Below are 4340 nucleotides of genomic sequence, written 5' to 3'. Positions count from 1 at the left end.
ACTGGCCCCAGAGGATCAGCCCTGCCTTTGGAGAAACACAGTGATTGGATGGCCTCTGTTTCCTCCACAGAGTCTGATGGTGATAGAACATACCTATCTTACAGGATTTTGATAGATAATGCATGTGAAAGCATTTTGTAAACTCTGAAACCTGCTGATTTTTCAGTTAGGGTAGAAGGGCTGATGCTTTTTTCATCCTCAAAACAAAAAACCACATAAAAGCCATGTGGACATATTGTCTTCTTTACTGTGAAATCAGATGCAGAAAATATTTCCCTTACTTTAGGATGCCATGTGAATTGTCCATGTTTGACAGAATACTAGCATCCAGAAATAAGGAATTAAAAGATTCCAGTACCAACTTTCTCCTGTGTTACTGAGATGTTTTGAATCCGTGCCCCCTCGTTGTTCCTCAACCTCCCTGCATGCCAAGGAGGAGCTTTGGTGCTCAAGTAAGTGTTTTATGCTTTGGAGAAGAGAAGTGAGTGAGTCACCTTGACAATTCAAGGCTTTGTCAGCCTGAGTGGCCTGTTCTAAGAGGAATATGTATTCTATGGTAGAGTTCAAAAATAATGAGGAAGTGGGCACATCTAAAATGTTCCAAAATTGGAATGGCACAGATTATTTTCGATGGCCTGTTCTCCTGGAGGCAAAATGAGTTGGAAAGATCACATAATTGGACCCCCGAGGCGGAGCCCAATCCCAGTCTCCCTGGACAGGATCAGAGGAGAGTAGAAAGTACATGCCTGCCCCCACCCCCTGTTTACAGATGAAAGATGGGATGCAAAGCTGCGATGTGACCTCAGGGCCCAGCACCATGGCCACAGGCACACCTATACATAGGAATACCCAGCAAGCTGAGGGGAGGGGGCGGGCAATAGGGATGGGATCGTGTGATAGCCAGAGGACCCCTCAGGGGTCTGTCCAGTCCTGCCGTGCTTGGCTCTGACCCTGAGCCAGCCACCTCACCCCTCAGCCTCATTCCTCAGTTGTGTGATGAGGGAATAGGGGTGGGCCAGGGTTACTATAGTCTGGGTGTTTGGAAGAATACCTGGGAGTTTTTAAAAATACATTCTCTTGGACTTTTGCCCCTAGAGATTCTGAGTCAGTAGACTTGTAGCACAATCCCAGAGTCTATAATTTTTCAGATACCTACAGTGGCTTTGAGAAGAAGCCAAACTTGGGAACCATGAGTCCCCATGGTCCCCTGGATCCCACCAGCCCTTTTAGTGTGTGGGTAGAAGCTATAGAGACAGTAGGTTTGGAGCATAATGTCATGGAAAGCATGGAGGGAGAGAGCTTCCCTGGCTGGGGATGGGGCAGGGATGACTACAGTAGGTGCAAAGGCCCGGACCTCTTTTAGCCTACGTTGAGTCCTGGGTGGGTTTTACTGTTATCACCATGTGAAATCAGCACACTTTCCTGACTATTTCCTTGCCTCAGATACCACAATTTCCCATATCACCCCCATAAAATCCAACCTTAATTGATCTAAAAAGGTTATAATAATAGCAAACCCCAAACACTACATTTACCTTCTTGATCTTTGCTGGCGATTCCTCTGCATCCTGAAAATAACTTGCAAGGCACTGTGCCCGGTTCTAGATTCCTCCTCAGACTGGCTGTTTGGTAGATAAGCAGGCGCCTCCAGGGGCCGCATCTTTTCACGAGGAGTGGTCAGCCGGCCACAAGAAGACAGTAAGAGCTGGCAGTAGAGGAGCCAACAGGAGACTGGGCCAAGTGACTGGTGCCACAGAGGCAAGCAGAGACCCAGATAGTGGGTCTGGGTGTTGGGGGTATGGCAATGGAATGGCCCTACCAGGCAGGGCAGGCCACGGGCCTGAAGCTGGGGTAGGGGCTGGATGCCACAGAGCCCCCAGAGGCACTAAGATGGCTTAAACATGAAGCCTGAGGCACACATGACCTGGGCTGTATCCCAGAGAGAAGGTAGGGACAGAACCTCCAAGCAGCAGGCAGTGCTAGGTGGTCCACAGTCCCAGGTGCTCCACCCAGAGCCCTGGGCAATGGCTGGACACTAGGTTCCAAGGCTGGGCAGGAATGTAGGGGAGGATGGGGGTGGGGGGACTAGTAAGAGGGGCTACCCATCACCAGTCTTACCTTATGCCAGCTACTATGCCACATTCCTTTAGACCTTATGACACTTGGAAGTCATCTGATCCCCATTTTACAGGGGGGGAAACTGAGACTTACAGAGTGTCAAGGACATGGCTGATGGGTGGCAGAGTTGGTATTTAACCCGGTTCTGTGTGACTACCAAGCCTGTGCTCTTTGCCAGGAGGCCAATCAGAAGCCGGGAAGAGGAGGCCGGTTGAAACCAGTCCATGGAATGTGCCCCAGAAAGAGTCGGTGTGAGGGGTGAGGACCACGCAGGTGCTCACTGGATCCCCACTGCCTTCCAGACCCTGGGCAAGGTTGGTTACACCGAAGGCTGGGAGGTTGGGTGAGGGGCCGGGTTGGCACTGGCTCTCTATTCTCTCTCCAGCAACCTTGGTGGGTAGGTCACCAAGGGAACGGAGGTCAGAGCCAGGGTGAGGGCATAGGACAATAGATTCATCCAGCCCAACCAGTCTGCAAGAAAACTGAGGCCCAAGAGCTGCCCAAGACTCCACCTGGCATCCGTCAACAACCCAGTGTCTGCAGGGAATTTTATAGTAAAGACAAGTGTGGTCTGCAATGAACCTAGATACAAGGAGGTTTCTGGAAAAGAGCAATCATGACAATGTTGTTGAGAGGTGATCAAGGCCTCCAAGTTGGAGAAGGACATGCCTGGCAAATAGACAGAGGGAAGACATTTCGGATTGGGGCAAGAATGGTGTGTGGGATGGCTCGGAGCTGGTGCAACACCTGTGCTGAATTCGGGCAGAGTGGTTCAAATCCCAGGCTGCCACTTGACCAGTGGGGTGGCCATGGGCCAATCCATGAGTTATCCGGGTCTCCACTTGCCTCCCATAAAGATGGCAGGAATAACACAAACCTCTCGAGATTGTGGTTTTGAGGAATAAGATCACGTGTGTAAAGCATTCAGCAGAGTGCTCAGCCTGTGCTGGGGCACCAGGAACGGAGTTACACCTGGGTAATTGCTGATGGTACCAAAATTCCTGGTAGCTAAAATGGGAGGAGAGAGGAGGCACGATGATGCTGAGGGGGGAGTTGACGTGATGTCACCTCAAGACTCAGCTGACCATAACTGATATCACAGACGAGGGGCCTGGGGGCTGCCCCACAGAACACAGAGGGAGCAGAGCACAGGGCTGGTGGCCAGGTTTGCAGAACTTGGTTTTAAAATCCAAGAGCACATGGTTGATGGTGCTGCCTGGGGTTGTGGCTGCTCTGTGCTGAGGGGCTTGGGATACCCACCTGCCTAGGCTCCTTGGACAGCTTCCAGAATGCCAGGCAGCCAGACGTGAGGTCATGTGTTTACTATAGGGAGTGTGCAGCTGGGGTGGAGAGGAGGGAAGGGGGGGGCAGCAAGGCAGGAGCCGGCTGCTCCTGTGTTTCTGTTGAGAGAAACTAGATCAGAGGCCCTTACGCAAAGCCTGCATTGGTGGAGGGGTGGGAGGGAAGGGTCCTGCATCCCTGCCCTCCCCACCCCTACCCTTGTTTCCTTTACACTGTCCTGGGCCCGGAGCTTGGTGGCAGGTGTTGGTACAGGTCTGACAGGCACCCCTTAAGAGCACAGGCTGCTCAGGTCACCTTTCAGTCACTGCCCCAACACCTCAGGCAATTGAAACTCCCCAGGAAATGGCTCTGGTGGAGAGGAGAATGTGAGCCCTCACCCACAAAAGCCACTGGATGGGGTTATAAAGGGAGGGTAATGAAGTCAGAGCACTGGAAGGGCTTCAGAGGCCATCTGACCCAGGCCTCACACTTCACAAATGGGGAAACTGAGGCCCAGAGAAAGGAAGTAGACTTCTCCAACAACATGAGAAATTAGAGGTTGTCAAAGGCTGAAAAATGCTACCCCTCCTCCCAGAAGATATGCACGTCCTAAGATATGGAACCTGTGAATGTTGCCTGATAATGAGCCAGGGGAGTCTTTGCAGAAGTGATCAAAACAAAGATTTTGAGATGGAGAGATTATACTGGATTCCCTGGATAGACCCTAAATGCAATTACATATATCCTGATAAGAGAGAGGCAGAGGGAGACTTGATAGAGCCCATGTCAGGGAGAAGGCGATGTGAAGATGAGCAGAGAGAGAGAGAAGATGCTGACCCTGAAGAGGAGAGGGATGTACCTGCAAATCACCAGACCCTGGAAGACCCCAGAACAGATTCTCCCCCACAGCCTCCAGAAGGAGGCGGCCTTGCAGACACATT

The sequence above is a fragment of the Panthera pardus genome, unplaced genomic scaffold (assembly GCF_024362965.1).
Source record: "Panthera pardus isolate Hobbes unplaced genomic scaffold, ASM2436296v1 HiC_scaffold_6, whole genome shotgun sequence".
Classification (NCBI taxonomy): Eukaryota; Metazoa; Chordata; class Mammalia; order Carnivora; family Felidae; genus Panthera; species Panthera pardus.
Note: the sequence above shows the minus strand (reverse complement) of the source record.